The following is a 23,547-nucleotide window of genomic DNA, read 5'->3' on the forward strand; positions in this document are numbered from 1 at the left end:
GCCCAAGCCCTTAGATAGCTGAGGCAAAGAAAAGAGCTCAGTCCCTATCACTCACGTGACCAAAATGAAGAAACAGTCTCAGGGGCCTCCACCTCCAGGTTCCTTCAGAGCAACTTCTCAGAGCACAACCTCTCAGAGCAAATCCTCTCCCACCACCCCAGTCCTCAGGCCCCGCTATCTTTAAGGAAACCATCCAAGTTCCCTCCCCTCAGTTCTCATATCTACCAATCACTATCCATGTCTTCCCTGTGCCAATGGTGGCTCTAGCTTAACCCAGGACTGCCCAGAGGTCTGTGGCTTTGCACATGTCTGTTGAAGGTCATATTCTCAAATAATTAAATCTTGATCCTTTGCTGCAGCCCTTCCTAAATCCTGTTACCCTGAGCAGGTGGAGATTCGAAGTTCCAAGACCTGGTTCTGTCATTCCAAGTATCTCTATTGTATCAATTCTAAAATCAATCATGACTCAAAGAACTTCCTGTTCTATGCTTAAGCATAGGTCAAAGCCCTTCCATTGTTCAGCAAAAGGTTTCTGTCCTAAAGTAATCTTAAGTAGGGAGGAGAAGGACCCTCCCATGCCAAGGGGGGGTTCACATTCCAATAGACTATCAGTAGGAAATTTTTCAAGTATGAAATTTCCCAATGGTGAAATTTCCAACATTTATAAGTCTAAGAAATTTTAAGGTTTACATAGCTGAAGTGAAATACATTATACATTATAATAAAATAAATTACATTATAACCCCCAACCTTCCTGCATTTCTAAATATGTGAATGGAAGTTGGGGCAGTTAATCTCAGGGAATTTGTACCCCTAAATAGCCTCCAAAAAAGGAGCACCCCTTTATTTATACTTTTCAGCTCACTATTTTACTTCCACCAGAATGATATATAGATTTCTTGATTATGTTCTTAACCCAACATGAGTTTTACTTTTTTTTAAAAAATGTGTTTACATAGCTGCGCTCTTTGTGGTGGCCAAAAATTGGAAAATGAGGGGATGCTCTTCAATTGGGGAATGGCTGAACAAATTGAGGTATATGTTGGTGATGGAATACTATTGTGCTAAAAGGAATAATAAAGTGGAGGAATTCCATGGAGACTGGAACAACCTCCAGGAAGTGATTCAGAGCAAAAGGAGCAGAACCAGGAAAACACAGAGACTGATACATTGTGGTACAATCGAAGGTGATGGACTTCTCCATTAGTATCAATGCAATTTCCCTGAACAATCTGCAGGTATCTAAAAAAAAATACTACCGACAAGCAGAGGATAAACTGTGGGAGTAAAAACACCGATGAAAAGCAACTGCTTGACTACAGGGTTGGAAGATATAAGACTGAGGAGAGACTCTAAATGAACACTATAATGCAAATTCCAACAACAGGGAAATGGGTTCGAGTCAAGAACACATGTGATAACCAGTGGAATCATGCGTCGGCTATGGGAGAGGGAAAGGCGGGGGGGTGGGGGAAGGGGAGGGGAGGAAAAGAAAACGATCTTTGTTTCCAGTGAATAATGTATGAAAACGACCAAATAAAATAATGTTTAAAAAAAAAGAAAATAAAAAAATGTGTTTAAATGCCAAGGTTGAAAGATTGTTATGACTGTAAAAACTTGTGACAAATATCCATAAATTTAAAAAAATGCCATACAGCAACTTATGTGAAATATGATAGTGTGTTTGTTTGCTATTGTAATTAATTGGGCTATTGAGAATTTTGGAGATATTGATAACTACACATTTGTACTACTATTCTTTAAAAATGAAAAATGTTACCGTGTTCAATTCATTTGCATTCACTCGCAGTAGATCATGGCCAGGCATGAAGAGGAAATGGATCTCATTTTTGGTGAGAAAGCCTTGTATTCTATATTTTCTTAGCTGACACAGTGTGTCAATGATTATAAGCTATATTTTTGAATTTTTTAAAGCTCTTTTATTATTATATTTTTCTTGCATGTGCAATATATTTTTTCAGGTTTTTTCTCCTTTTATATTTCAAGCACATGCCACCGGCATTAAGATTTTCTTTAACCTTTTGATTTTTCAGTACTATAAGTTTAAAACACATTTTCTAATGCATACCCCAAAAGCTAGACTATAAAAATGATGCCACTAATTATTAAAAAAAATTATAGGACTTTGCTTAATGATTCTGTCTGATTCCAGGACAAGATATACACAAAAGAGCCAAAGAAAAGCCAATCCAGAATGAATTGATGCCCTTCTAGGCCAATACAAAGGTCTTGAACCTAGTGTGAAGACTCGAGGTTACTGTGTTTAACATTGTTATGACATAGGCTTTCCTTGTGTCCACACTCACTCTGAAAATACTCACAGACGAGTATCCCCGGAACCTTGGCTCATATAATCTGGTCCCCTTTTCTGCCTTTCATAGTGTGGTACCTTTCTGTAGTCCTGGCTATTGACTGGGTAAATGCATCATTGCTTAGATAATTCTAATTGGGCCCTGATTCAAGGACCTGTTATAGATTTATTTTTTTTACTTGAAATTTTTACACATAAGACTTTGATAGTCTATATTTTCATTCAGTATTTTCTTTTTTTATTTGGATTTTTCTAATGTCTTTTTAATTTCTCTTACAATTGGTTCTTTTACCTCATACCTCAGGCATGCATCCCTAAGTGGTCCATATTTTTCAATCACCCACAACATGGGAAAATGTAAAAAAAAAATTATTATTTAAATTGCAAAGTTTAAATTCCTTTTTAGAAGAATTTTAGGTAAAGAAAGATGCTACCTCTCTGAATCCAGAAACTGAACTGTTGGAAAAGATACCATGAAGAAGCCTCCAGACCACAAGTGCACAAAAATGAACTTTGGATGTGGTTGATTGAACATTTATTTGTATGTATACTTTCATGCCAATGGAGACTGCCCCCTAACTGGCTTTTTGTCAGTGTGACCAGCAATTATTGGGTTTTTCCCCCTCTTATCCTCACATTATTGTAATCTTTAAGTTGATTATGTTTTCATGATCCTTTTGGGGAAAAAATTAATTTTTTCCAAAAATGATCATATGGAGAAATGTAAAAAATAGACTCGAATCCAGGACTTCAATCCCCAGAAGCCCTTGCTCCACTTCCCCAGAATGCTTTGTAATCTCACTGAAAACCTCACCTGGGCCGAGAATGAGATGGGGTATTTAAACCTGGTTGTGAATAGGATCAGTCTCATTTGGACTTCCATCCATGATGTGAGCTTATCCTGTCTAGGCCTCTCTGGCCTAGGCATGTGCTTTCTTACTCTGTATTTTCTTTAATCCTTAACCTTTAATAAACCTCATAAAAATATAATACTCCTTACAGAGAGAAACTAATTTCTACCTGCCTCAGTCTCCCCTAAATTTTAATCTTTACAGTAGGTGGTGAGGAGAGGAAGAGTCCTGCTTCTACACTGCAGCCATCTTAACCCAGAAGTTTAAATTTTTAAAAAATTCCTTATCTTCTATCTTAGAATCAATACTGTGTATAGGTTCTAAAGGAGGAAGAACAGTAAGGGTGAGGCAATGGGAGTTAAGTAACTTCCTCTTGGTCACACATCTAGGAAGTATCTAAGGCCAAATTTGAATACAGGACATCCCAGCTCTAGATCTCTCTCAATCCACTGTAGCATTTAAAAGTTAAAATAGTTGAAGATATAAATTGTGATAGATATAAGAGTGGGTGAGTAAATTGTGACAGCAGAAATTATGTTTTCACTACAGTGTCTTGTTTTAAATCAAATATAAGGTGGTCGCCAGGGAAATATTCCCTATTATGAATATACCCAAGTCAACTGGGTTTTATAGAGATTTTTAATTAATAATACAATGAGGAATTAAAGAGAGAGAGAGAGAGAGAGAGAGAGAGAGAGAGAGAGAGAGAGAGAGAGAGAGAGAGAGAGAGAAAGGAAATGAATGAGAAAAGAATAGGCTGGCCCAGGCATCCCTGGCCAACCCAGGCCTAAGCCCTAAAAGAAAAGATCAGTCAGTCCTTAATCACTCACCACAAGATCTGTTCAAGTGAGGATTCAGAGGGACAGAGTCTCCCCAGAGGGAGTTCCAGCCAGAGTCAGCCTCCCTTGAGAGACCTCCTTAGAGATTGTTCTTCTCTCAACAACCTCCTTAGAGACTATCTTTTGAGATATCGAGAGATCTGTTTTTCAGCTTTTCCTTTCCTTATAAAGGGAAATTTTCCTTTGTCACCTCCCCTAAATTCTTACATCTACCAATCACAGTAGACGTTTTTCAAAGGACAGACCATTCTTAGTCCACACCTAAGAAGGTGTGGATTTTTGAGTAATTCACACCAGGAAAGCTCTGAGTAAGTTTTTTTCCTCTTTGCTCCTTGTAAATTCACAAGTTGCTTGACCTTAATGGGTACTTAGCAACCTTTTGTATTAGTTCTAAAAACAGGCATGGCTTAAGTATGGGTTTTAGTACTTTTCATTGTTCAGCAAGGAGTTTTCTCCCCTAAAGCAGTCTTAAGTATGGGTGGAGTAGAGGTCTTCACATTTTTTATCTAAGTAGAGTTCTCACATTTTAGATCTAAGTAGCTTCACTGTTTAAATGGGGAATAGTCCCAATAGGGAATTGTCCCAATGAAAAATTCCCCAATGGGGAATTTTTTAACATTCACAAATCTGAGAATTTTCAAGATTCACAATCCCTCCTGATGATCATTGGGCGACTGGTCTCCCCATTGATCATTTAACATAATCATTTTGTAATCCTAAATGCACTTCTAACTATGGATATACATAATATTCAAATTTCTAAGAGGAAAATAGAGTAGTGAGGGAGGAAATAGAAAAGAATGAAAGAAAAACCAATGTTTTGCTGGGCACATTGACAGAAAGCCAAATTAGGGGCAGTCCTTTTTGGCATAAATGTGTACATTTACAATAAATGTTCAATCAAAGTTCAGTTCAATCAACCATATTCAAAGTTCATTCTTGATCTTCTTGATGTAGTGTGGATTTTCTGGCATCTTTCTGCAACAATTCATTCTCTGGATATAGAAGTTTCAAGCTTCTTTCTTGAAGATATTTTCTCGAACAAAATCAAAATTCTTGGATTTTCATAAAAAATACAATCTCAAACAAAAAAATCAAAATTCTTAGATTTTGAATTAAAATAAAATCCCCCCTGAAGTAGGTGTTAAAAACCATCCAGTTCAGCTCAGGATGCAATGTTAAGTTATGGGGGTGTATGAGTCAATTATCAAAAGAAAAGAAAAAACAACCAAAAACATAAGGGAAAAAAATTCAAAATAGGCTCTTGTATAGGTCCAATTTAAAGTAATTTCTATCCCACAAGTCTGTAGAACAGAATGCAGTAATATTTCACTTAGCCATTTACAGCCAAGACTATAGGAAGTTGCCATAATATAAGAAGAAAAAAATAAGAATTCTATTTTAATGGGGAAATGTTATTCCCTCATCTGATTTTTGTCATTCCCAGGGATATAGGGAGCCAGCATAATAGTCAAACTTTGTACTTGTATGAGTAGTTTACAAAGAGTGTAGATACAAGGAAGTCCTACGACTTAACGTATGTCAAGTGTCGCAACCTTGAGTCTCACATTAGTATTTCCTGTGTGCTCTTTTTGGTACTTTTCAGGTTAAGTCTGTGCTCCTTGGTTTTTATCACATTTTCCACTGAGCTAGATATCTTTTCAGATGAAAGCAAACTGCTCTTAATTAAATCAGTGGTAGGTCAATAACCCTACACCACTCACCCTGGGTCTGAGCTACCCCCTATCTCTTTTTGACAATGGCAAAATAAGGAAAAGCTATAGTGATGAAGAGTTTGCTCAGCTCTCTATGGACTCTATGTAAGCTGCTATATGTTGTCTGCCTTCTTCACAGGTAATACAGGGTTCTTGTGGGAAGAACTGGTAAAATGAATTGCTCTAGTTTCCTTCATCTACATTACCAGAAAAAAAACCGTCATTCAATCTCCCCCTTTAGGAGTCCTTCATTTGTGTGACATTGGGTTTCATAGTCTATGGTTTTCATTGCAAGATACATAAAAACAGAGTTTTGTCTCTAGTTGCTGAACACTACTGAAAATTATGTTGACTCAGTGACCCATTGTTCCCAGACCTTCTTGTAAATTCAGTGTTGGGAAAGGCTCTGTTAGAGGAATGTAAAAATTAAAATTAGTCTCAATAATAAAATATTATATTTTAGAAGATTTATTAATGATCATCAGAAATCAAGTAATAAAGAGGATACAAAATAAAGACCACGTGTCCATGGATGATTAGCCCACTTAAAATCCCCATGCTTAGCTTACCATTGCCACTATGCTGGCTGCAAGCCCAAGAAAGAGGCCCAAGAGGACAGCCAACTCACTAATATCCTCTGTCTACAGAAACTATGTAATGACAGCAAGTCAGGAGGCTCCCAGAAAATGTAGTTCTTTTTTAGTGTAATAGATTTTTCAATTATACAGGAAATAGCTTAGTCTATAACTTTATATTACTTGCTATATATCACACAGCCCCATAGGGGAAGAACTTTGATTAAAAGGCCTTTTCCCTTTGATGACCTGGACCTATCTGAATTGTCTTTATCTCTTGAAAGTTATCAAAAAAAGTTAGCTCCATCTTGAATACTTTGTTGATCTCCATTCATCAGCCAGGCAACATATTGCTACCTTGACATATTTTCCCTCTTTAATCAAGGTCAAAGCCCAAACAAAGAATTTTCTTTTTAACAATACTCAGCCAGTTTCCTTTCAATCTTAATATACTGACAGTTAAACTTCTGTAGGGCAGTCAACTACTAAGAAATGCTGTATTTGGTACTTTTTTTATCCAATCAAATAGCAAAAGTGCTTTTTAGCCAGGGAGCCATGCAGTGCTCCACCATGTATTACCTTGCCTTCTGTATTTACAATGCCCAATTCTATTATGATATGAACCATGCAATCAGCATTCTTGATTATCAACTATGCCAAATGTATAACTACTATGAACTTAAGAACCTTCTTCAAGAATACAGTGGCACATGGTTTTTCTAGAAGAGATCCAACATGGATCTCTCCCTTTTATGCCTTTAGGGGACCAGGAAACAGCAACTAGGGAGGCAGGGACCCCAGGTTTATGGAGTGAGAAATTAGTGTGCTATTCTCAAGTTATTAATAGTTACTAATACCTCCAAGAAGTTAGTAAAAGCTGATTCCATTCCCACCAATCCACCCCTCCTCCATTCTTCTCCCTATAGAACAAAATTCTGACAACTTTAAATGTTCTGGGTTGGGTCTTTGGAGTTTGTTTGGGAACTTGCCTTAGGGAGATGTTCCAGACAGACCATGAAGGACCAAATGATCAAATCTTAAGTACCCTTTTGTCTTAGAAGTCTCTCCCACTGTACTGGAGGCTTCTCCCAGGAGATCATGCCTAATAGCTGAAATGATCCTCTTGTATCCATTGTTCAGACCTCCCAGGTAATCAATCCAGCCCTGAATTTCTCCTTTCTTTGTATCTACTGTAAAGCTATTCAATTTAATGTTCCTGTCCTTTATTTCTGGATTAAAATTTTTATCTACAACTTCACCATTTCTTAAAAATGTTAATTTGAAGGAAGAATTGAATGTGTGAAATAAGCCTATTGTATTTTCCTATAAGTCAAGTGTTTTTCTGTACATCAGGTCAGTCTGTCTCTGTCTTTGAGGTATGGCCACAAATCTCTTTCTCTCTCTGTAAAATCTGGGTAACATTGTCTTAGGTCCACGATGTGAGACATTGCTCCACATTGCTCCCTCAATAAATATATTCCATTTTAAAGATGGTTTTCCTCAGACTTTTTGAATAGTGGCTAAAGAAGGTGTACCTTGATATTTTAAGGTCCCCTTAAACTTCTACTTCACACAGATGATTCCCTGACCAGGAAAATAGAACAGCAGAAGGTGCCTTAGTTTGCCTATCTGAACGAATTATTTGCTCACATGGGCAAATTAGGCCTCTCATGCTCCTAAAGAACCATAGTAGTGAAAGAGCAGTGAGAAGGCTAATGTAGAGAAACAAGCAGTAATTGTTCCTTCCAAGAAGGGTAGTCTGAGGATTTGCATTTTGTGGTATGATTTGGGGCCTAGGTGGGAAGTTCATCCCCCTCTAAGTTTGTGTGTGTATGTGTGACAGGGCTTGGATGCCAGAACTTGGCTGCCAAGACATAGTGGAGCAAGTGGGAGTCTGATATTATTCCATCATCCCTCAAGGGATTTGGCTGAGAAAAAGACACCGTGAATGTGTGCATGCATGTGGCTTAAGAAGGGAGATAAAGATATTTTTAAATTTTTTAATTTTTATTTGGTCGTTTCCAAACATTATTCATTGGAAACAAAGATCATTTTCTTTTCTTCCCTCCCCCCCTCCCTCCACCTCTCCCACAGCCAACACGCAATTCCACTGGGTATCACATGTGTTCTTGATTCAAACCCATTTCCATGTTGTTGGTATTTGCATTAGAGTGTTCATTTAGAGTCTCTCCTCAGTCATATCCCCTCCACCCCTGTAGTCAAACAGTTGCTTTTCGTCGGTGTTTTTACTCCCACAGTTTATCCTCTGCTTGTGGATAGTGTTTTTTAGATCCCTGCAGATTGTTCAGGGACATTGCATTGCCACTAATGGAGAAGTCCATCACCTTCGATTGTACCACAATGTATCAGTCTCTGTGTACAATGTTTTCCTGGTTCTGCTCCTCTCGCTCTGCATCACTTCCTGGAGGTTGTTCCAGTCTCCATGGAATTCCTCCACTTTATTATTCCTTTTAGCACAATAGTATTCCATCACCAACATATGCCACAATTTGTTCAGCCATTCTCCAATTGAAGAGCATCCCCTCATTTTCCAATTTTTGGCCACCACAAAGAGTGCTGCTATGAATATTCTTGTACAAGTCTTTTTCCTTATTATCTCTTTGGGGTACAAGCCCAGTAGTGCTATGGCTGGATCAAAGGGCAGACAGTCTTTTATCACCCTTTGGGCATAGTTCCAAATTGCCCTCCAGAATGGTTGGATTAATTCACAACTCTACCAGCAATGAATTAGTGTCCCTACTTTGCCACATCCCCTCCAGCATTCATTACTTTCTGTAGTTGTTATGTTAGCCAATCTGCTAGGTGTGAGGTGATACCTCAGAGTTGTTTTGATTTGCATCTCTCTGATTATAAGAGATTTAGAACACTTCTTCATGTGCTTATTAATAGTTTTGATTTCTTTATCTGAAAAATGCCTATTCATGTCCCTTGCCCATTTATCAATTGGAGAATGGCTTGGTTTTTTGTACAATTGATTTAGCTCTTTGTAAATTTGAGTAATTAAACCTTTGTCAGAGGTTTTTATGAAGATTGTTTCCCAATTTGTTGCTACCCTTCTGATTTTAGTTACATTGGTTTTGTTTGTACAAAAACTTTTTAATTTGATGTAGTCAAAATTATTTATTTTACATTTTGTGACTCTTTCTATGTCTTGCTTGGTTTTAAAACCTTTCCCTTCCCAAAGGTCTAACAGGTATACTATTCTGTGTTCACCTAATTTATTTATAGTTTCCTTCTTTATGTTCAAGTCATTCACCCATTCTGAATTTATCTTGGTGTAGGGTGTGAGGTATTGATCCAAACCTAGTCTTTCCCACACTGTCTTCCAATTTTCCCAGCAGTTTTTATCAAATAAGGAGATATAGATTTTTAACTAGGATAGGGAACAGCAAAAGAGATAAATTGAAAAAAAAATCCACACTGGATAAAGGCCAAGAGTTAGACTTAGCCAGTGTGGTAAGCAGTTTGAGATCATTCTATTCAGTTTCCTTTGTTTATAGAATCGGAGGGCTGAGATAGGCTGTGGACAGCTTGTCGGGGGCCAGGAGCCATTGCTTTAAGCAAAAAGAACATTTTAGTGACGAAATTGCTTGGGAATTTGGGTTGACGGACCCATAACAGTAAGTCAGGTAATTGCCATATTTTGAGGCATTTTGTAGGTTTGTGCCCTGGCTAGTCCACAGGGTACTCCAGGCTGGTGAGCCTAAGGTTTGAGAGACTAGTGTGTTAGTTTGTAAGATACCTCAGGCAATACACAGGTTTTCCTAGCCAGGACTGGTGAGTCTGAGAGTGAGCAAACTTATTCACCGATCTCAGGCAAGAGAATGAATAAGGGAAGAAGTTAGCTGGTCTGGACTGAGGTGCTAACCCTGGGCCAGAGACACTCTCTAGGTATTTGAGGATTGAATAGACATTCTAGTTTTTGCTGATAATTGAAGGTTAGAGTTTAAAATCCTAGAAAAAGACCATGGGACAGAAACAATCTACAACAGTGAAGGAGCAACAGGCAATAATAGATGAGGCTGAGTAGGGCAGGAGAGAATCAGTCTATATCTCTTGGGACAGCCTGTTGGAATTAAAATTGCAAGCTTGGAATATAACTTCTAGTTTTGCAGTTTATGATAGGAGAATTCTTATAAAATATTGTTTAGTCTGGGCAGGAACAGAAATGAATGAGAGATCAATATTTTGTGGCCCTGATTTGGAACCTCAGGCGGTTCAGTCTGTGAAAAAGTATATTTGACCATTGATAGGAGAAAAATTAGGAATGCTTAGGAGATGGCTTATGAAGTTCTATGGCCCTCTGATGTGGAGACCCCTGTGTTAAATAATGTGTCTGAAGGGAGAGGGGCAGCAACAGCAGCAATGGCAGAGGCAGAAAAAGGAGAGGAGTGATTTAGAATTGGGGTCAAAAAAAGAGAGGATCTGGTTCCTCCTCCTGCTCCTGCTTCCCCTATACTAGTACCACCTCCTATTTCATAAGCAGCAGCTTTCCCACTTGAAGAGATTTTAATCCTTCCTCCTAAGCTTTTCAGACCTCTCAGTCAGAAGTTTGAACAGTTAGTAGAGGATCAGAGAAACTTACTCTTAGGTGGAGTGGTGAAGTAAGCCCACTGAGGGAAACTGCATTAAGACAGGGAATTGGCTATGATAATGTTCCCCTCAGTGGCTTTGAAGTGAAAAACTTTAAGAGAGCGATGGAAAGGCTCCTAGAAATGGGAGGAGAGCAGAGTCAGATCAGATAAGGTATTATAAAGGTCTGGGATAATGAAAATTCTATAGCCCAAAGTGGATTGAGAGGTGAACAGGAATTTTCTTTCTGGGATAGTAATAAATCTTTCCACCATACAAAAATGAGGCATCTCAGAAAGATGATCATTCAGGGAATAATAGCAACAACGCCCCAGAGCAAGAATCTGAATAAAGTCTATGACACCAAGCAGAAAGAGGGTGAGATTCCGGTTGAATCTGTAAATAGATTGAGAGGCATTTAGACAACAAATCTCAAAGGTGTTTGTAAGAAAGGATGGAGCAATCAGTTTGGAAGGCCTTCAGAGGCTTCTTGTGTTCTTCCTCTGTGCTACTGCTGTGGAATAGATTACTTGGAAAAAGATTGTCCCAAACAACAGAGAGAGCAGAGGATTCTTTCTCTCACAAAGACTGGGGACCAAAGGAGTCAGAGCCTGTTCTTTAACTCCCACCTGGAGCCTATGGTAACATTGAAAATGGCAGAGAGACCACTTTTCTGATGGATACAGGGGCAGCTACTTACTATGTCTTACTTACTTACTATGACTTACAGTCACTTACTGTGAGAGAGAGGAAGTAATAGACCAGACTAGAGTGAGGAAGAATTCACAAAAGTCTCCTGTACCTGGGGAAGTCAACATATTTACAATTGAATCCTCACTAGTCTTAGATGGAAAAAGAAGGAATGACTGTGATAATTAAGGGAGACAAAGAGGCCCTAATGAATAGAAGTCATGCTAGAAGAGACTCGACCTGATACTTTAATTTCACTACTGACCCACGCTTTAACTGTCTGTGTAATCGGTCTTTTGTAAGTCTGTGTTCTGTCATGTATGTTATGTATCATGTGTATACACTGGGAAGGATTTTGGGGGAAGAAAATCTCAGATTGATGAGGTACTCTTGTCTCTCCTCTATCATTCCAGAAAAATGAAGTAGTGGACAGACCAGAGAATGTTTAAGGAATTCAAAAATAACACTTCAGTGTGGATTTTGGATTTCTTAAACCTTGGCATAATTTAAGTGAAAAGGAATTTTGCATTTTATTCTGTTCTTTCTAGAAATTCTTTCCCTTCTCCTGCCTTTCTTCCCTCTTTGATATAGAAAAGCAATTTAATACATGTGAAGTCACACCAAACATATTTCTATATTAGCCTTGTTGTAAAAGAAAACATAAAAAACAATAAAAATGAATAAAGTTTTTTAAAAGTATGATTCACTGAATTCAGAGGTCATCAGTTCTCTCTCTGGAAGTAGAAGCATCTTTTAATATCCTTTCATTTAAAAATGTTTTTCTTTGCCTTTAATTCTTTGATTGTTTAAACACTTGAAATAGGCACTGTACTCTTACCTGGATATACTTTCATCTGTCATCAGAACAAAAATTAAAATCTTCTACTTGATAAACAAGATAGATGGATGTGCACATGTCTGACTGTTATTCCCCAGCTCACCAATCTCCAGTGGCTACCTATTGTCTCTAGAATTAAAAAAAAAAAATTGTATTTAATGCCCTACACAATCTGGCTACAGTTTATCATTACGCGCATTCATGTACTCTACATTCCAGTCAAACCGATCTACTTGCAGGATCTTTGCCATTCCAAGCTTGTTTCGTACTGCTTCGTTTCTCCCCTCAGAAGTTTTTGATTCCTTCAAGGTTTACTATAGCTCCCAAAGGAATCTTTCTCTGGAATTAGCTCTTTCATTCCTTAAATGATGTTTTATTTACTTATCTGCCTATGTATTGTATTCCTCAATAGAATGTGTGTTTCTTAAGAGCTAGATCAGATTTTTTGGGAGGGGGTCGGGAAGTCAGTGGGGTGTAGCTGAATTGCCATTAACATTGGTAGATCTTAAAGGTTTCTATGAAACTCTCCCTCATTTTCAAGAGTTTATAAGTTGATTCTTACCCAACATAATTTGATGTCTTTGCTTCCTTTTCCTCTAGATTCTCATTTTACTCCCATTCATTGGTCTTCACTGGGAAGAACTTTATTTGAGTGGTTTTGACTTCCATTGTCCATTGGCCCCCTAGGTCCAGGATATCAAGTCCAAATGCAGCATAAAAAAGAAAAGACAATGACCTAGGAAGGTAGGAAAATAAGTGGTTGTAGCTATGCTTGTTCATGTAGAATAATTATACTGGAGGGGAGGGCATAGGTAGGGCGATTCTAGACATCTACCCAGCACCACCCTTAATTTAAGGCTTCCATTTGCCCACTTTCTTCACACACACCCCCCCCCCCCCCTTAGTTACAGACATAATCAGATCTAATGTAGCAATCAATCAGAAAGTTCTTATTGGTGCCAGGTTCTGCACTGAAGCACTAGGATTAAAGAGAGAAGATAAAAAACAATACCAGCATCCCTAACCCTCAAAGAGACTTCATTCCTAAACGAATCAAGTCTTTGAATTTCCTTAAGCTATCCAGAACTATTTGGTGAATAGTATGGAGGGAGAGAGGACGAGACAAAAAACTCTTTTCTCTTCACCAAATAGTAATGGGAGATGAATTTATAGTGCACAGACACTGGAAAAAACGATATTGGAGATACCTGGAGTCTCAAAGAGTTGGTTTTGTGAAGGTGGTTGTTGCGATATCCTAAAAGTAGAAGAGGAAGAACGTCTGCAGAAAAAAGCACAGACTCTTCCTTTGATACTTCCTCGGAATTATTACGGTTCATTTCACTCAATTAGAGAAACATCTAATCAAGTTTTCGCCCCCAAATAAACTTTCCACTCTCAACCCTTGCTTTAAGAGAGCACAGACCCTATCTAGGCTGTTTCTCCCTTACCCCAGTCTAGTGGCAGTCCGGGCGCAGAAAGGGGCGATACCAAGAGGTTTTTTTTTTTTTTTTATTAAAAGGAGGATTACTTCTTAGATTGAGAACTTTGCAGATTTATGAAATATGTGAATTTGCGATTATACTCAAGATTTATAATACATGGTTTGCTAAAGATTAGAAGTCTGTCTCATTCTCCCATTTTTCTTATTTTCAAAGCTTTCCTCCAGAGGCACTTGGTATCGTCCCTGGGGCAGGGCTGGAAGGGCTTTCCATATGCTGATCCAGCGTTTCAGTTCCTATGTAGCTCGGCAGCCACCTAGTGGTAATTTGAAGAAGAAGACGTGGAAGAGGAGGGACTAAGGGCAGGACGGAAGCAGGGTGATTGCTACCGCGGCTAAAGGCTGAGGAGACTGAGACTAGAAGGAGGCGGAGGGAAAGGAAAGAAAAGAAAAGAAAAGAAAAGGAAAGGAAAGGAAAGGAGTTTCTGATGCCTCCTGACCAAGAATTTATTAAAGGTACGGGCGGCGAAAGGCTGTACCCCATATTGGGAGGTGGGGACCAGCCCGAAAGTATTTCAAGCTGAGTTTTAATGGGCCGTATACAGTTTCTGTTTGGGCTCCCCTTGCAGACGCTGTAAAGCAGGGTTTTGAGGATTGTGAAGGGGGATGGGGTGTCTCAAAATGGAAAAAGCTGTCGGGCCTCAGAGAAACATCCTGGTCCGTCATTCTTGTTTTCCCTCCCCGCTCCCCCTTGCTTTTTAGGGTTTGTTTTGCGTGTTAACAGATTCTCTTGTTTTGTAGAGTCCTGGGAGTGGGGTGAGGTGGATGAAAGCAGGCGGTGCTGGTGAATTGCTGCCTTAAAGAAATGAGGCAATGTAGTTTGGTTGCTGCCTCTTTTCAACTCCCTCCTTCCGCCCCCGCTTTTCCCTCCCTTCCCCCGCGCACATCCCAGGTTCTCTGGATCACGAAAAAATAGGTGGATTAATCAAGTACTGCTTGATGCTTTGACTGACTAGTTTATAGCCGATCCATTCGAATGTTGTGGGAAAAGAGGCTGGTGTAGGAGGCACCTAAAACTGTCGCCCTCATGTTCCCAGAGGGAGGCATGAGGGAATGTCTCATCAGCTCTTTAAAGACCTGAGCAACCAGCCTTTATTTACCCTTCCTGAAAGTTGTAAGTTTCTGCCTGCTTTTGTGACCTACAGTAGGGTACTGAAACAGCAGGACAACAGATGTGTAGGGGCAGGACCCTGTACCCCCCTCCCAGATGGGTGCTTTCAAAAATCAAGATGTCCGAAATTAGAGCAATTTACTAAGGAAGAAAACAAATTGTTGGCGTTCTTTGTGAATAATTGTCTGGAAAGCTGAAATAGTTTATTTAAACATATGATTTGCCCAGAAAGTAGTCTCCCCCTCCCCCCAAAGGCTAGGGATTGATGAAAAACTGCTCTCAAAAGCACATTTTGCCGCTGAAATAAAGAGCCAGATGTTTTTCAAGTCACTCATTTATGTCGATGGTCTCTTCTGGTCTCAGAACTTCTTGCTCTGTTTTTAGCCCCCAAAAGTTTGAATTAATAACATATGACAAAATCTGTATTTTCTTCTTGTCTAGTTGAGTCAGCGAATTCATTGCTTTAGAGTGCTAAAGGAAGGGGGGGGGCGCATAAACATTTATCTTGGTGTTTAGGTTGCCTCCAGAGATTCCGAATCTGATCTTGTAAATGTCTCATTTTGGGGGGATTTCCCCTGTATTAACTAATTGCCCTGGGTGGGGGAATGTTTTTTTTATTATTGGCTTTGAAAGAATCTAAATTTACTTATTGCATAGAATACTATTTTTCCACAGGGTGCTGCTGCTTTAGGGATTAGTAAATGTTGGAGAAAGCTGCCAGTGGCTTCATTTTCCAAGAATGTTAGTCATTTCCTTTTAGTGATTTCAGCGACTTGTTATTTCACCATCTCAAAACTTTATGTGGGGAAAATTTTTTTTTCCCATAAAGCCTAGTTTTGTCTTTTATGTGTTTGTTTTTAAAATAGGATTATCTGCCAACATTTAGTGGCAGCATGCAGTGTAGAGTTTTCAAAATAAAGGCTTTTGAGAATTTTAAAGAAAACAATTTAACCAGCCAGCAAGTACTATAAGTGTATCATTTTAAAGTTTCTATCAAGAAGTGTGTGTGTGGGGGGGGGAGGGAGACAAGTTGGAAAGAAGCAGAAAAAATAATAGAAGATTTGACTCCATTGGTCCCCACTATATAAAATTTGCTAGAAATGTAAGCCTTTGTGGTTTGGAGAATAAAGCATATACATATGTGAGATCAATAAGATATTTGGATGCCTTTTCAATATATTTGCATACATTGAATTCACATTTCATATTAAAACATCTGTGGAAATTTTTATTTATATTTATGCTGGCAATATAGATTACTTAAACTCTGAGAGGTGGCAGTTCTTTGGCTTGCCGTGTATATGAAGTAGGGGTGGGAGGGATGAGGGTTCTTAAGATCTGACACAGATTGAACACTAAAATGTTCAAAAAAAAGTTTCTGGCTGTGAGAAACATGTGTCTCTCCCGCCCCCCCCCCCCTTTTTCTTTTGGTACACTGTATATCTTGAATTTGTAGAGCTGAGATACTGCAGGGTTGATCTGGAGTGAGAAACTTTTGGAAAAAAACGTAAAATGGAAGATAAATAAAATAGTACAAATGAAAGCATGAGTTTGTCAAGGTTTAATGTTGATATAGTTCAGACTTTCAATCAGTAGATTGAATGTTAAGGCTATAGTTATTTTGTCTCATTATTCTGTAAATTCTTTAAAGTTTTTATTGAACTAATGGTTTGGGTTTTGTTTTGGGTAAAATATTTAAAAGCCAGTTATGCACTTTAATTTTTTCTAGTTTGTGATACTTGGTTTCCAGTTTTCCTTTACTCTTAAGGTTTTTGATTTTCAGAATTTATAGCAATAGACTTTAAGAATTTTCTGCTGTAAAATAAAAACTTCAGATTAATCAATCTTTTTGACACTACTATCAGATTTTAGTGGGAAGGAATATTATCTTTTTGGCAAAGTAATTTTAAATTTGCAAGTTATACATTTTGGTTTCTAAAGAGATTTTTGTATACAATCTGCAAGCAATTATTTTACTGCATGAAATCTAATACCAAGGAAAGATTAATTCATATCAGGTGGTAAAATGTACTTGAACTTGAAATTTGAATGATGTCAGTGAGATTTCTCATTTGTTTGTGAATGATACCTGGACCCCAAATGGGACATATAGAAAGTATAGTCATTTTAAGGTTTCTCAAAAAAACTTAAAATAGGGAGCTAAGTTTCATATTATATTTTTGTTTGTTTATAAAGTTGTTTAAGAGCTTTAAAAATGTTCTTTTTCTCTGCTGTTACAGGATGTTTGTTTCTTTAACTTTGTTTTTTGAAATAAGTCTCATTAGTGCTCATGTTTAGAGTTCTTTCTCTTGAGGCAGAAAAGGTAAGCACACTTTGACATTTATGCTTATACCAGTCTTTTGGTTTTACTTTTTAAAAGTCAGATTTGAAAATGATCTTAGTAACTAAAATAATAGTAGACCTTTGCTATAACATAAATGGACTAACTCATATGTTTCCATTAAAAAATAACTCCAGATAACATGAATTTTAGACTTGCCCCATCCCAATTCTAATCATAGAACGGTGTTACTTCTTGAAGATATTTTTGTTTGTATATCTTTAAATTCAGCATATGAAAAGAAATAAAGAATAAGAACTTTTAAAGTTTTAGCCTTTTTTAAAATTTAAAATATATCTTGTCTAAAAGACCAAATAAGAAAAATGGTATTGGCTTCCTTGCTTAAATTGTGCTATAAAGAGAAATATAAGATACTTAGGCTGGTTTTTTTTTTTTTTAAGGCTCTTCACAACTTACATCCAGTTGATCTTTCCAACCTTATTCCACATTTTTCCCCTCTATTCTAGCAAAATTTAAATTTATCATACCATCTTCTGAAAATGCACATCTTCTTGAAGCTTGTCCCTGTCTTTCAGACCACAAGAGCCATCTCCTCTATAAAGCCTTCCCTGGTCCTTTTCCCTCCCTCTTATTTCCCTAGATTATTTTGTCTATTTAATCTTTCCTTTGACCCTATTACATTCCACCAAATGAGAATGTTTAAAATGCTTTGCAAATCTTAAAAGTTCTATATAATTTTAAGATATTATTATTTATTTGTGTCAATGTTATATCCTCCATTGCAATGTAAACTTTTTGAGGGGACAGGGTTATACACTTTGTCTCTGTGTCCTAAATGCCTAGCATTATTACACTTTGCATGCCCTTGGTTTATAAATGTTTGTTTAATTGAATGTAGTTCACAGACAGCTTTCAAAATTGAACATATAGTAAGAAAGAGCCCTTTAGATACTAGCACTCTGGATGGCAGAGATTTGTCAAAATGGACCTTTGCGAAAAGGCAGAGATTGTTTTTTACACATTATCTCTGCTAGTGGAGCTAGGCTAAGGGTGCTCCTCTTCTTTGTTATATGAGGGTAGAGTTCTTACCTAGTTTTTCAAAGCAATTCTGCCTGCTACATATAAAGAGAGAAATTTCAGGTTCAATGCTAGAGGCAAGGTTTTGTTTTGGAGGTGTTTTACCCGTTCTCCATGCAAATTATAGATTATTAATCTTAAAAAATCATGTGCCCAAAGCTCGCAGACCAAAATGATCTGTGGGTTCAGAATGGAGATAAGGATTCCAGCCCATTAAATAATGCATATTCAAATAATTGCTGTTCTCCATTTGCATATTTTGTGTATAAATAAATATAAAAACAGGAACAATTGTCATTTTTATTTAAAAATAAATCAGAATACTAAATGGAATAGAAAGCTGGAGCAAGAAGTTCAGAGTTCAAATTTATCCTCAGAAACTTTAAAATTTTTTCCTCAATTGTAAAATGGAGATGATAATATAACTGCTTCCTACAGTTGTTGTGATGATCAGGCAAGATAATATTTGTAAAGTCAGTGTCTAACACACAATAGACCTTATATATTCTAGATATTATCATTAGTTGTCAAGATACTAGTAAAAAGCTGTAAAAATAATAGAGACAATAAACTATCCTTTTTGGATAGGAGTAAGAGGAGAAAAAGAAAAGTGAATTACTAGCTTTTTGGCTCTGTTTGGTTTTGAAAGACTACCCTACATCACTAAAAAGTAGCATTTTCTTGTGATAAGAGGAGCAGGAACCATGTGATCTAGCTACTCTTTGCTTATCTCAGGTACCATTAAAAATGTCTTTGGTCCATCCTGGTCGTCCTTTCCTCCAGTTGCTGCTTCTTCTTTCCTTTCTATCTCATTATCTCAGATTTGTTTGACCTATCCAGTTCAGTCCAAACCACATGGGCTGAGATCACTGCTATTAGAGACCTGTCTACAAATTTAAGTTCATTAACTAACCCTTGGATGCCTCTTCTGTTCCACAGAAGTCTTTTAGGCCTGGGCTTATGAATCAGAGTAGGTACTGGGAAGACTCCTTCTAATTATAAAATAGAAACAGAATACTGAGCATAGAATTGCAAGGAAAATTTAAATTTATGGGAATTGATGTTTATGTTGAAATACATAAAACAATTTTAAGTTATATTAAAGAATGAAATCTCATTAACTTGTAATTTAAGTTTGAAATGAGGTAGAGGTGAATAGAGTAATGATAATTGATATGTACTCTGGGAACCCCACCTGCACAAATGTTTTCTTTGATATTAAACGAAATGCATTGTTAGTTATTATGTACCCCCTGGCCATTTTCTCTTGTTGGTCCTGATTTCCCTGGTGCTTTCACAATACATTGGTTTTAAACTTTCTCTGAGTGAGATCCTAGAATTCTGCAAGCATCTCACCAATATTAGGGAGGATTAGTAATTCTTCTTGACAGAGAAGATAAGGAAGGTGACCTCACAATGAATCCTTATGGCATTGATGGTGAACCTTTTAGAGACCAAGTGCCCAAACTGCAACCATCATGCTACAGGGAAGGGAGAAAGGGCAAAGGGGTGGGTCATGTGAGAAATGTTCTCAGGTGTGAGTGGAAAGGGGGAAGGGGTAGCCCACTCCAGCACATGTGCCATAGGTTTGCCAACATGGCCTTATGGTATTGTAGGTTCTGAAGTAGATGGAAGTAATGCTGGTTGTGCGATGTCGAAATAAATAGAAGGAACCTTAGGGACCCTTGGTCAAAATTCCTTATTTTTAATTAAATGGTTAAGGGGAAATGACATAATTATGGTCACATAGCTAATCTGAGTCAGTATTCAAATCTGTGTTTTTTGACTCTAAATACTACTTTTAGTATGATAATTTAGTTGTTCAGTTATAGCACCACTTCACAATATAAATTTATTTAATATTACTTAATATTCACTTCAGTGAATTAATGGAATGGTCATGCTGTGTATAGCACTGGACAAAGAAAAATTACAAAATGATGGAAGAAGTCTTAACCAATGACATTGTTTCAGTAAGTGATCAGCGTTTCCTAACTAATGCAGTACTTAGTATGGTTAGTTTTAGATTTTAATACTTTGTTCCATGGAACATAGTCTAGGACAGTGATGACCTTTCAGAGACTGAGTGCCGAAATTATGTGGAAAAGAGGAGGAGAACAGTCCTGCCTCACATCCCTCTGGCTTTCCAGTAACTAACTTTAGCAAACTCTGTGCTGGAGCCACAGCAAACATGCCCACAGAGAGGGCTTTGAGTGCCCCCCTCTGGCACACACATGCTAGGATTGCCAACATGGGTCTAGAAAATTTAATACTTAAATGTGGTAAAAAACAAACAAACAACAAAAACCTGATGAGCTGCTAGCAGATGAACTAAATAGCTAATTGCAAACCTTTAATGTAGTCAGTCAGCACTTTCCTCCCCTTATCACCTACCACACCTCTAGCAGAAGGGCTTCATAAGCATATCTGTGGATTGCACCAGAATTCAAATGCACTTGTTTATTACCTACCTTGCCCCAATGCCACAGAGATCTAAATGGCACAAATTTAGTCAGGCTGCAATAGTATCATGTAGTGCTTTATGCTCTATAATCTTGTTCAGAGAATGGAGAAAGGTAGGTAAAGGGGGAAAGGTATATAAATGGGGATAAGTGCATTCAACTGGGGCCTATTCTGCCCTTCTAGAAGTCATTTGGGGCATAAATGGAGGTTGATAAACCCTGAATTCCTCATCATGGGAGAAGACTGCAGTGCTTTGAAATCCAGTACCCAGGGAAATCATCATCAAAGTGAAAGGAGTAAGAATGTGAAGAATAGGGGAAAATAAAGACAAAAATTACCAGTTAGCTCAGAAACTACCATCTTGTCTCCAAGTCCTTTTTTATTAGGCAACTGAATAAATATTGCATGGCAAAGGAAAATGAATTGGCACTTGCTATAGTAGAGAATGCTGTGGTTTACCAACAAAGCATGGAACCAGAGTGAAATTTTTCCAAAAGGTTTAAAAGAGAAATGAGAATTGTGAGAGTGGAATTTATGTCTTACACATTGGAAATAATTGGAAGAATATAAAAACTTGAGTCCATAGTAACAAATCTCACCAAGTTAAAAAGAGGGGATAACCGATTTGGAAAGAAAATAATTCCTTTAGACTTTCAGGAAGAAAAACATTTATAGGAGAATGGACAAGGAAGCAAAGGGAGGGATTGCTAGATGGGGGAAAGAAAAGGGAAAATCTTATTTTAGAAGTAGACAAGGATACCACTGATAAACACCCCAGTGGGAAACAGTACAATAAAGTAAAGGTGAATGACTGGATTAAAAACAAAACAAAACAAAACCTCAATCTATTTCCTACAAGAAATATATTCAAAAAGTAAAGACAAAAAAAAATATGAATGATTAGAAAGAGTTGGATCCAGGAAAAAAGAGTTGCACTATAACAAAGCAGACAAAAATATTTACAACATTAAAAGGGTCAACAAGGAACTACCTCATCCTGAAAGGAATCATAGACAGCAAGCCAATATCAACATAAAGCTACATGCTTTAGCATCAAAATTCATGAAGGAAACATTAGGTCTAAAAGGAAACACAAATAGTAACGCAATAGTGACAAATTTCAGTATGCTTTTATTTTTTGGATAACACTAAAAGAAAAAAAAATGTAAACCCAGAAAACAGAACTAGAGCTAAGAAACAAAGCTTCTGCTAAATGAGACTGCTAAGGAATATATATATATATATATATTTCTCAGAACCACATTGATCTTTTACAAAAATTGACCCTGGATTAGGGCAGAGAGATAATGCAAACAACTATTAAAAGGCCAAAATGGTAAATTCATCCTTTATAGACCAGAATGTGCTAAAAATAATGATCAGTTCAAGGACCACAAACAAAAGATACAGATTCAAATGGAGACTTACAGTGAGTGGGTCAAAGAACAAATCATAGAAACAATAATTATGTAAAAGAAAATAAGATGTCAATATTTCTGAGATACAGCTAAGCAGATTGAAGAGGAAAAATCATCCCTACAAACATATATTTAAAAAATAGAAAAGGAAAGGATTACTGAAATGAGTTTGCATTTAAGAAAATAAGAACTTCAACAAATAAACTTAAAATTAGTATGAGAGGAGAGATTAAAAATGAGAGGAGAAACAAGAAACAAAGAAAGCTATAGAAATGCTAAATTAAAACTGAAAGCTGGTTTTTAAAAAAGATTAATAAAATTGAAAAACTGTTAACCAATCTGATTGAGAGCAAAAAAATCATAATAGTAAATAAAACCTCACTAACCAGAAGAAATGAAAAGAATCAACAAAATCTGTTATAGACAAAGTAATATGTTAACAGACTTGAGAATAAAGAGGAACAGCTTCCAGAAATTTAAATTTCTCAAACCAAAAGACCAAAAGGGCAAAAACAAACAAGCAAAAAGAAATAAAACTAGCTGTAAAAGGAGTAGGAAAGGAGAAAAAAAAATTTGCCCTCATAGCTCCATAGTAAAATTCTAGTAAACATTTAAAGAATAATTAATACTCATGTAAGACAAGTTATTTATAGAAACTGAGAAAAAAAGCACTCTACTAGATTCCTCTATGAGACAAATGTAATACCAATTTATGGCAGGATAAAACATGATAACTATAAATGCATATCATTAATGAATATTGACTGAAAATTTTTAAAAACAAGATATGAGAAGAAACTTCCACAATTTTGCAGAGTTGGGACATACACAAATGTACCTTACACATATTTTCATAAAATTTTTCTCTTTGAAAAGAGCTATGATTAGTTATGCTGATCTTTTTTCCCTTTTTTGTACATAATTTTTTTTCATTTGAATAAGTTTAGTCAATTTAGAACATTATTCCTTGGTTATGATAATCACATTATTTCCCTCCCGCCCCTCCACCTACTCTTCCTGCAGCCAATGCGCAATTTCATTGGGTATTACTTGTGTCCTTGATCAGAACCTATTTCCATTTGTTGTTTACACTAGGATATTAATTTAGAATCTGCATCCCCAACCATATCCCTTCAATCCATGTATTCAAGCAGTTGTTTTTCTTCTGTGTTTCTACTCCCAAAGTTTTCCCTCTGTGGACACTGTTTCTTCTCTTAGATCACTCCAAGTTGTTCGGTTCATTGC

At 37.1% G+C, this 23,547-nt stretch overlaps 1 protein-coding gene and 1 long non-coding RNA gene across 7 annotated transcripts in view; one reads left to right on the forward strand and one right to left on the reverse strand.

Annotated features, from left to right (window-relative positions):
* The window catches only part of LOC103100236 (uncharacterized), a 100,731-nt gene that overhangs the window by 45,327 nt on the left and 31,857 nt on the right, over positions 1 to 23,547 (reverse strand). Inside the window, exons 1-3 of one of the 3 annotated variants that reach the window (XR_457487.2) lie at positions 13,642 to 14,196; positions 12,996 to 13,169; positions 12,434 to 12,562 (exon numbers count right to left, since the gene is read on the reverse strand). This is a non-coding gene — a long non-coding RNA (uncharacterized LOC103100236). Of the gene's footprint in view, positions 1 to 1,590; positions 12,563 to 12,995; positions 13,170 to 13,641; positions 14,197 to 23,547 lie in introns of those variants that run through there. The other 2 variants (XR_008915028.1, XR_008915029.1) reach the window with 2 other exon arrangements.
* Positions 14,207 to 23,547, forward strand: part of FRMD6 (FERM domain containing 6) — a 122,568-nt gene continuing 113,227 nt past the window's right edge. For 2 of the 4 annotated variants that reach the window (XM_056811060.1, XM_056811057.1), the window contains exon 1: positions 14,245 to 14,387. The gene's annotated coding sequence lies outside the window, so the exon portion shown is untranslated. Of the gene's footprint in view, positions 14,388 to 17,282; positions 17,366 to 23,547 lie in introns of all 4 variants that reach the window. The other 2 variants (XM_056811058.1, XM_056811056.1) reach the window with 2 other exon arrangements.

This window comes from Monodelphis domestica, chromosome 1, assembly GCF_027887165.1.
Source record: "Monodelphis domestica isolate mMonDom1 chromosome 1, mMonDom1.pri, whole genome shotgun sequence".
Taxonomy (NCBI): domain Eukaryota; kingdom Metazoa; phylum Chordata; class Mammalia; order Didelphimorphia; family Didelphidae; genus Monodelphis; species Monodelphis domestica.